This window comes from Vombatus ursinus, unplaced genomic scaffold, assembly GCF_900497805.2.
Source record: "Vombatus ursinus unplaced genomic scaffold, bare-nosed wombat genome assembly UNPS02007344.1, whole genome shotgun sequence".
Lineage (NCBI taxonomy): Eukaryota > Metazoa > Chordata > Mammalia > Diprotodontia > Vombatidae > Vombatus > Vombatus ursinus.
In genome coordinates, this window is record NW_020947122.1 from 2,738,458 (window position 1) to 2,748,759 (window position 10,302).

The following is a 10,302-nucleotide window of genomic DNA, read 5'->3' on the forward strand; positions in this document are numbered from 1 at the left end:
CCTCAGAGTTGTCTTTCGCTTCTGCTTTCTGCCTGTTTGCTCATTTTGGGGGGGTTGGGGGAACATGGGGGGATGAGTCCGAGGTTTCAAGTCATCTTTAGTGGGTGGGGCATTCATTAATGTTTCACCAGCTGGCTGGGAGAGATGGGAAAAGGAAATCAATTCCTTTTTTTTCTGTAATAATGAAAAGCAATAATTGTGTAATGCTACACAAAGGCCATACATAACTAGTCTTTACCAGTGTTAAGGATGCACTAGAACTGTATTGTTTATTAGAGCAAGGTGGGAATGGTTAATATGTACTGTAGTATTCTTCTAAGCAAGCAAATACCAGAATTGCTACTATTTAACAATTTAATGAGCCCATACTACTGCATTCGGGGAAGGACAGACGTGTTTGGAACATGAAAGCAGTTCTCTTTAAGCACTGTATTAGAAAGATTGTCTTGTAAATTTTACCTGTTGCAAACAGGCTGGTTTGTAAAAGATGTATGTTTTGGTGTTTAAAAATGTTTATAAAAATGTATATAACGGTTTCAAATTTCCAGGCTTTTGTAGATACTGTATTTGATGCCTATCAGGATGCTTTAATTTGGGGGTCAGTTTCTAAATCATCTGAGTTATCAGTCTATAAACTTTTAAGATAATGAGAAAAAAAAGTTTTAGATTTGAAAATGATGCTTTTTAATCATTTCCAAAATGTACTGTAACCTTTCTTTGGTTCCGCTGTTTTCATTTAACTTTTTTCAGTTTTAAAGAAAATGTTTTTTATTGACTTTTTTTTAAATGAATGTGTTTTGCACAGATACTAGGTACATGATTTTTATGCCATTTCAAGTATGTATTAAAGTATGTCATTTCTTCACATACACATTATCTCTCATACACACAACCTTATGCAAAAGGGGAAGCTAACACTCTAAGTGGGTCTTGTCCCTTGTATGAAGATGAATTGTTCCTTCATATATTGCTGTTGGCAGTATTAAGTCTTGTGTTCTTTTCTTAAAAAATGAAGAAAAAAAGCAACAACCACAAAAAAATAGCCCAACAGTGTACAGGTTTGTAACTGCCAAAATTTGATGGTTAAAAACAAGTTTTCAAGTTAAAAAAAAAAGATTTTGTGTTGACTTTTTCTTTCTGATTTGCTGTCTTTTCATTTGCCTCATGCTCACAGCTCATAAGGGAGCCATTCACATTTTGCAGGGAATTGTGGGAAATGTGAAGTTTAAATGGACAGTCCCAGTATGCCATCTGGAGTCATTGAGGCTTTCACCTGTAGTCTCCTCATCATTTGAACCCTCTGGCTTGGAAAATTGCTTACGTTTGGATGTTTGAATTAATTTATTTCGTGTGTCTCCTTGGACACTTAACCCAAGGTTTTTGGTTATTAATGGTATGGAGCTGAATAAATGAAGGCCATCAAGTCTTGTGGCTATATAGACCTCCTGTCCTTCCCAAATATACCATATACCACTACGTGGGGCAGAAGAGAAAGGAAAGCTATTGGTCTTAAAAATCAGTGGGTCAGCGTTGAAGACTCCACTGGCCTCCTCTGATATCTGTATACAATTTCAGGTTAGATGACAGCTATGAAGGGGAAATGAAGTCTAAGGAAAGCAAAACACAACCTGGGGATATAGGAAGATTAATGAAGAGGTCTAAGTTTTTGCTTCAGTGATACTGGGAGAAAGTTGGCCATTGTATATATCCAAGATTCCTGACATTTTCGCCCAAGATCACCCATTTGTCAGCTATGTCTCTGTCTCATTGCCCAGATGCATGCAACACAGGACTCCTTCTATGCCTTCTCCTCTTCCCCAGGGTAAAGATCCCAGGGTGTTCACCCTAATTTGCTATACCATCTATATAATGCTGGCTCCAAAACTTTGCTTTTTGACTCAAAGACTTGATCAGTGAGGACTCACCTCCCCCAAATGAATTCCCATTGACCTAATGACTCTTTCCTCAGTGTGGTTAGTTCAGATGGTAGAATTTAAGAGAGAACAATTATTGGGAGCCCTAAAAGTCCCACATCCCTCTTCTCACAGTCACATAACATCATGGCAATGCAACAAGGTAGGTTTTTGGGAGGTTTGTTGTTTTTTTTTAATGAAGCAATTTCCAAAAGCCCCTCAGTAGGCCAAAGGGTGTGCTATGTGTTATCTGCTGTTATTTGGTTATATAAACAAAGTGTGAATCAAAGCTCCAGGCAGCCATTTGTGTGCAGGTCAGAGTTTACAGATCCCATCCCATGGAAGAAATAGAATGAGCACATATCTATCCCTGTAGAGTTGAACTTTAGAAATTGAGGTTGAGCCCAAAGATTACAAATAATGATGTAAGGAAGAAAAGGCAAGGGACCCATCTCTAAAAGTTGGAAAGGATATATGAAATTGAGACTGATGGGGAGAAGAAGTTATTGGCCTCCATGCTCAGAAATCATCCTACGGAGAGACTGCGGTTCTATCCCTAACCATAGCAACAAATGAAAGATGAGGAGGGAGTTTGGAGCAGAAGGGTTTTGTGCTGGTTAGTTGGTTTTAAACAAAGAGCAGGGAAGGAGGGGAAAAATGGGGAGGGGTGAGAAGAGATCAGAAGAAATAACAAATCAAGTCAGAGATTCCAGCAAGAGGAATAGGGCTCATTGCCACATTTGCCAACCCAACTAGGACCAAGGATTGAGAACAAGCGTCAGTGTGGCAGGTTCTCAATATAATCATCATAATTTCTCCCCCAGGGCAGATTAGGCAAACCAAAACTTTGCTATATCCTGTTACTACCAGGATATGGAAATTGCACTTATCTCTCAGGGGCTCCTAATTATAATTTATCCTATTCTGAAAACTTAGTTTGGAAAAAGTGTAGGACTAGGAGTAGGGAAACGGGTTCAAGCCCTGGCCCTGACGTTTAGTTGCTGTGTGACCTTGAGTAAGTCACTTAACTTCCAGAACCTCAGCTTTTTCTTTCAAATAATGAGGATAGGTCTGAGGAGAGTGTTGAGCTTGGGGTCAGGAAGACCTGAGTACAGATTCTGCCTCAGACTCACTCTGTATGACCTCGGGTATGTCACTTAACCTCTGTCTCTTTATCTACAGAATGGGGATAATAATAGCACCTCCACTCCAGGATTGTGAAGATAAAATGAGATGGTATTTGTATAGGGCTATGTAAATGATAGCCATTATTATCACTACTTGAGGGTAGCAACAATGATTTGTTTGGATTTTTTTTCTGCTTTTCTTTGCATCCCTAGTACTTAGCATAGGGTCCAGCATATAGTAAGAGATTAATAAATGTTTATTGACTTATTCATTATCATCATCATTATTATTAGTAATAGGAGTGTCAGCCTGATTGGAGGCCAGGCTAGTCTCAGTTGAGATCCAACCTCTGACAAATACCAACTATATGTCTTTAGTCAAAACATTTAACTTCTTAGGGAGTTACTCGGCTGGCATTTAGACCATAAATTGTTAAGCAAGTGCCAATGCTGAATGGTAGAGGTTTTTTACCCAAGGGCATTGCTTTTTTTTGTTTGCTTGAGATAAAAGGGCTGCAACAGCTAGTCCCTGTTCATCCATGTCCATATTTGTTGTATGGAACTTTCATCTTGTTTCAACCACTCACAAATGTAGACCAAAAGTGGATGCTTTCTGCTACCCAAGATGCAAAATGAGACCTTTGTTCTCAAAAAGAGCCAATGGGGAAAATGGTTTTAGGTGACTGGCCGTATCTGTTGCAAAGATTTAGTTTTTATTTTTTCTCAACAGAGGAGAGGGGTACAGATAAAGAGAGAACCTAGGGATATGCCTGCTTAAAATAGGGGGGATAGTCATTGAAACATATTGTTGACATGCACAGGTGAAAACAGAAGGAAAGCCACCGATGGAATGACAGACAGACAAGCAGGACAGCAGTAAAAGTAACATGTTGAATTTATTATTACTTTGAAAGGAAAGCAAGCTGTACACAAGGGAGAGTCACAGTTTCAGGTACAATCTTCTCTTTCTGTCCTACTGTATATGGAAATGCTCATTTTAGTTGATATTGTTGAATTCAGAATTTTTTAAATACAAAATAAGTCCAAAAATGAATTGCTTCCCTGCTCAGCCTACTGGTAATAAGCACTATTAATCAATCTACATGTGTTTTTTGAATACCTACAATATGGTCCTAGCACTGTGATCAAATTTGTTCCCCCAACGTTTTTGTTATTGTTTCGGGGGTGGTGGTGATTATTGTTGCTGTTGCTGTTGCTGCTGCTGCTGTTACTGTTGTTGTTTTAATTGCATTCACCCAAATGAAAATATCAAGGCCCCCAGAGATCAAAAGCCTTGCCCAGAACCATGCCTTGCCAGTCACACATTCCCCAGACATGCTCAGCTCAAGAACCATCAGTTACTCATAGGTAGAGAGCTTGTGTGACTTCTGCCATCACCTCTTGGACTAAAGCCCTATAATCCAGTGTTTCTACAGGTAGACAACTAAGCAACACCCTCTGACACCTTCCCCATGCTTTTGCCAATACCATGCAAAACTAGGGTATAGGTGATCAGAGGCCTGGCCAGTACTCTTTATTGTTTGTTATTATTTAATTTTTAATTTTATTATTGTTATTTAATATTATTTAGCATTTATATAATGCTTTAAGGTTTGCAAAACACTTAACAAATATAAACTCAGTTTATCCTTAAAACCTCTCTGAGAGGTAGGTGCTTTTTTTTTTTTTTAACAAATGAGGAAACAGACTAAGACAGTTAAAACGGTTTGCCCAGGGTCACTGAGTTAGTAAGTCTGAGGCAAGATTTGAACTCAAGTCTTTTTGACTCTGAATCCAACACTATCTATTATGCCACTTAGCTACCAAAAACAGAAAAGGAAATGAGCTAAAAACTTCCTGACAGTAGAATCCATGTTATTCACTGGAATCCAAAAAGTCCAAGGTTCAAGATCTGGAACTGTGGACATGAGGCTACACGTGAAATTGTGGCTGGTCATAGGACTCCATCAAGAAATAACTGAGTAGAATTCCTGGAGTCGGAATCCTGATGGCCTGATGGCAGTAGGTTCCTTCTAGTCTGTTATAGGTCAGCAAATATTAGGTGCCTTACTATTTGCATAGCACTCTGCTAGGCATTGAAACAGATAGGAAGTGCAGCTAAAGCCTAATCCCTCCCTACATGTAGGTATGATCTTTTGGGGGATAAGACATAAACGTAGATATCCCATCTGTGATGATTACTGCCTGTGTAACCTCGGGGAACTCACATCATCACCTCTCTGCAGCTATTTCCTCCCCTGTGAAATGAAAGTTGGACTGCTTACCAGGTCCTTTCAAGCTCCGCTAGCCTGTAAAACACATAGTAAGTGCTTTAGAAAGGTAGACAGCTAAGTACTATGTACAGACGGGGACACTATATGCATTCTAATTTGAAGACTGTCTCAGGGTAGGCAAAGAAGAGGGATAGACTGAGAAATAAAGGCAACAGGAGAACAATAGAGAGCAGTACTTGTGTTTTTAAAGCAGCTGCTTCAGAGTTAAATAGGAAGCAATCTAAACATAATTAACCATCTTATTTGGAAGTTGTATCTAATCAATAAAAATACAGGAGCATTTGATCTTCTTAAGTTCTTAAGGATTGTCTAAGACCTGTTGTGGAGAAGGTATATTAATTACTTAAGGCCACAGGGTTCCTGTTTGGTTTGGGGTGGGGGAGGATGGGGAGAGATAGATGATGCCCAAGAGCCTGGCACCCACTGGTGCTGAAAGAATGAATGTCTCAAAAATCATTACAGCCAAACTGTGTTAGTAGTTAAACCTGGGGTGCCTCTATGGTGTGTCTGTAAGATTCATATTCTGAGCTCTTTTGGAGTAATATCCAGCTATGGGGGATTTCGAGGGAAGCCATATTCTGATGAAAAGAAAGCTAAATTTAGTTAATTTTAGTCGCTGCTACTTGGGCTAATACTTTGAAGAAACAATTGTGCTTATGATCCAGAAAGAGCTTCGCTTAACTGGGTCACAAAGGGACTTGGTGACAAGCCAAAGTTCATCATTCAGGGAAACTAAAACTGGGCACACATAGGGACTAGTCAAAATCAACTGAGAATAATATGGTTAGAGAGACCAAAGGCCCTGCAGCTCCAGGAACTAAAAAGAAATTCAGTCGGGTGAATTAATGAGAATAGAAAAGGATTTAGGATGGGCTCTCCAGCTATAAGCACAAAATGACTTTTTCATGTCTCAGAGAATATAATTAATTAAGAATTCAAAATACAAAGTAATTATAGAAGCCCTAACCTGAAGGCATGTTGCTGAATTACTATGAACATTTTTAACAACAAGAAAATTGAATTTCCTGGTTGCGCGGAACCAATTTTAAATTTGGATAATGTGACAGGCAATATTAATATACTACATTCAGCAAATTAAATGGTTCTTTTCCATTCTTATTTCTATTAAAAAATACCGATCGTGCAATTGAGTTTGAGTTATATTAATTGGTACAGTGATTGTCAGAACTGAATATTCTAGCATTTAACACTTGATGTTAATGTAGCAAATTGCAGCTGAATCCAGTGACTTTCTTAATAACAAGTTACTAACATTTACTCAGTGCCTAATTACTTTGGCAGGGGTGGGGAAGATTTTGCAAGCTTTTATATATTCCTTGGTGTTATTTTATTCAGTATATGGGGAGGGAGGGTGGATAAATCTCCTACACATAAAAGAGTTGATCCTAAGTTACTGAAAAATTATAGCCCGGTTTTCTTAACACAGAGCCTGTCAAACATGTTGGTTCTCCAATTAACACACATAAAACTAAGAATTTAGAATAAAAAAAATGTTCTTTCTTTGATCATCTCAGGATTCAGGAGGAAAGATCCGCTGTATATTTATTAAAACCAGTCTTTCTCCTCTCCTGTACCTCCTCTAGGACCTGCTTTCTGCTTATGATTTTTAATACTTTCCCAAAGCCCTTTTGATGCTTTCCTTAGCAAACCAAGTATAAAATAGGCATTTAAAATAGAACATCAAATACTGAATTCCTGGAATCTGTCATCTTCAGTTTACATGCCTAAAATCTATATTTAAGGATTTTTTCGGTCACAACCTGTTATTTCTTTGGTGTGGGGACCTTGATGGTGAGAAAACTCCCTCCAACAATGCATATGACTATTCTATATTCTAGATTATAATTTCATTATTCCTGATGAGTCACAAGGTTATCTTTGTGAGTACTCCCTACCTTTCCTGGTGTAGCATAAGAATTAGGATGACCTACTTTACTTCTTCCCAGAAGCATAACTAGAGTAAAATGGTTGAGGCTTTACTCCAGGACAGGGAAATTTAGAAACCACAAAATTATAAATATGTGTAAGATGGTGCAATTTTTAAAACTTTAATTTACATTTTAATGGTATTTTCACTCTTCCATTACCATATGAACAAGCTAGTAAGAATAACTAAGTAAATTAGGAAAATATGTGATCACCCATTTCCCCCACCCTCCTTAAGCAATGGGGCCAAAGTCCTGGGGTCTCCCTGATGGTTGAATTGAACAGATAAATGGACTTTACTGTAGTTTCCTGTCTCGTTCTACTTGCCCTAGGTGCCAAGACTGTTAGTAACAGCTCTGCTTTCTCCTAGGCAGAGATTTAGCCAACAGTTTTAGTACCTAGAGCAAGCAGATTCTTTCCTAGAGATATTCTAAAAGAGAATAGAGTAGTAGGTGCCTCTCAATTGGGGAGTGGCTAAACACATTGTGGTGGGGGCAGCTAGATGGCACAGTAGATAGAACACTGGACCTGGAGTCAGGAGGACTTGAGTTCAAATCTGGCCTCAGATACTTGACACTATACTATATAGATACAGGGTCACTGTGTGACCCTGGGCAAGATCAGATTGCCGCACGCAAAAACAAACAAACAAACAAAAAAACCACATTGTGCATGAATGTAATAGAATATTGCTGTGCTGTGAAAAACAATGTATGTGGTGAATACAGAGAAGCATGGAGGGATCTATGTTATCTGATGCAGAGCCAAGAAAACAATATACAAAATGACTACAACAATGGAAATGGAAAAAACAACCACATATACACAAAAATCAAAGTAAATGTTGCAAAATTAGAAAGAACAAGTATGGCTTGAAAGAAGAGATATAAGATGCTCCCAATCTGCCCTTTCATGAAGATGGGAGATCCAGAGGTGTTGCACATATTTTTAGATATTGTTGACATGTTGATCGGTTATGCTGATTTTTTCTTCTTTTCTTTTTTTTTTTGTCTTTAAAAATTACTATTTGTTATATAGCATAGCTCTCTGGGAGAGGAAGAGGGAAAAATATTGGGAGAAATTATGATGATGTAAATAACAAGAGACAGTAATGAAAGTTTATTTTAAAAAGTAAAGGGACAGCTATAGAGCGACAGAGAGAATAGGGTAGAATCAAATTAAGAGTGGCCAGATTAGCACACTCCTGTGAAGCCATCATGGAACTCATCAAAATCACTTGCATTTACAGTCTTCTACAATATGATGGGGTATGCTTTCCTCACAATAACTCCCTAAGTTACATAATTATCCCCACTTTACAGATGGGGAAACTGGGAAGAGATGAAAGAATTTGCTTATGGTCCCGTAACTAGTAAATATCAGGGGCAGAATTCGAATCCAGCTCTCCTGTCTCAAAGTCCAACACTCATCACACTGGACCCCACCACTGAATCTTCTTCTAGGGCTGAAACCCCAGATATGAAGGAGTAAAGTGCCTAAGAACATCTAGCTGAGTCCCAAATGATATTCTTAAAAATCAGATTCTTTCTAGGTCCACTAGGAGTCTGGGGTTCACTTATGGAAGATATCCTGGGTCTACGCACATTTCCCAAAATCTAATTGTGTCTGTCCCAGGCACAGCAGCAGCAGCTGTCAGCATACAGTTATCAGAATGCTGCAGAGCCCATAGTTCCACTTGAATTGATTTATCATCTGACTTCCAAGGGATAAATTGTCTTTGTAGCAAGGAAATAAGCATTTCTATATGTCAGGCATTTTTTTTTTTACAAATATTGCATCATTTGTAATGATCCTCATTTTACATTTGAGGAAACTGAGGCAAACAGAGGTTGGGTGATTTGCCCAGGGTAACACAGCTAGAAAGTGTCTGAAGTTTGGAGTTGAACTTGGATCTTCCTGACTTCAAGACCCAAAGCTCTAACCACTGCTCCATCAGCTGCCTCCAGCAGCCTCCACACAATTGATCCAAGTTTCTCTGCTATCACTGCTCTTCAAATCCACCTCTCCTGTTCTCGATGGAGAGTGACTAGCTACATGTCACTGAGCGTCCCAGAAAGTAGGGAGCTCATGAAAATGTACTGCTTTCCATGCCCTGCTGCCTCGCTCATCCCGAGGCATTTCAGGGCAGCCACAGCTGGTAGGAGACTCTACTATCTCAAGCAGGAAACAGCTAACAAGGCACAGGCCCTCCAAAATATGCAGCAGAAATGGAATCAAAAACTTTCCAAAGACACACTTTTTTTATTTCAAAAGGGAAGTGCCAAACAGTGAAATCACATTCAGCATACACACACACACACACACACTCACTCACTCATTCACTCACTCCCCCCCTTCAGTCACCTTTTGCCTTACCCTTTCATTTTCTGTTCCCCTTTGTCTTCTCCTCTTTCCCCTCCCCTTTCCCTTTCTCGTTCCCCCTTTTCTTTCCTCTACCCTTTCCCTTTCCATTCCCCCCTTCTTTGCTATCTCCTTCCCCTTCCAATTTCCCCTCTCCCTTCCCCTTTCACTTTCCATCCCCTCCTTGTCTTCTCTTTCCTTTCCTTTCCCTTTTCATTCCCCCTTTTGTCTTCCCTTCCTTCTCCTCACCTTTCCCTGTTTCCTTCCTTTGTCTTCCTCTTTTTCACCTCCTCTTTCCCTTTCCATTTCCCTTTCCCCTTTGCCTTCTCTCCCCTTCCTCTTTCTATTCCCCTTCACCCTTTGCTTTCCTTTCTTTCTCCTCCCCGTTTCTTTTACATCCCCCCTTTGCCTTCCCCTTTCCTTTCCCTTTCCATTCACCCTTCCCTTTCTCTTTCTATTCCCCTTCCCCCATTGCCTTCCTTCTCCCCTTCCCCTTTTCCTTTCCATCCAATCTTCCCCTCTGCCTTCCCCTCATTTTTTTAAAATCTTCCCTCTCCCTATCTTTTCTCTCTCCATTCCTCTTCCCTTTTCCTCTCTCCTCCTCTTCCTCTTGCTTTCCCCCCCTTCCTTTGTCTCTTCCTTCCTCCATCCTCCTCTCCT